This window comes from Rhea americana, unplaced genomic scaffold (genome assembly GCF_003343005.1).
Source record: "Rhea americana isolate MKP2758 unplaced genomic scaffold, rheAme1 scaffold_43, whole genome shotgun sequence".
Lineage (NCBI taxonomy): Eukaryota > Metazoa > Chordata > Aves > Rheiformes > Rheidae > Rhea > Rhea americana.
This window is the reverse complement of record NW_028186568.1, coordinates 4,569,884-4,570,290: the sequence shown is the minus strand read 5'-3', so window position 1 is coordinate 4,570,290 and position 407 is coordinate 4,569,884.

Below are 407 nucleotides of genomic sequence, written 5' to 3'. Positions count from 1 at the left end.
TGACAGAGAAAGCAGACAAAGAAAACTTCTGGGGATCCCCCTGCCACCACCCGCCCCTAGCTGAGAAAATAAAAGGTTTATTAGTTGTCAAGTTAAGCTAACAGGAACTTAAAGGAAAAAAAAAAGAGATGGAAAAAAAAGTGTCAAGAAAAGGGTTGGCTCTGAGCAAAGAGGATAAAGAAACTCCCCAAGAAGTAGCCAAAAAGGTACGGGGATGCAGTGTTGAAGAGCTGTGGCTGAAACATCAGCATTATTTCAAAGGATTTGTATTGACCAAAGTAAGTGATTCTCACTCCATCCTTAATCCGTTATCTCATGAGGGAATAACAAATTGGAGGAAAAGCATCATCCAAAACAGAACGAAAAAGATAAATCCATTCAAGGAGTAAAGAGCAGAGCTTGGCGTT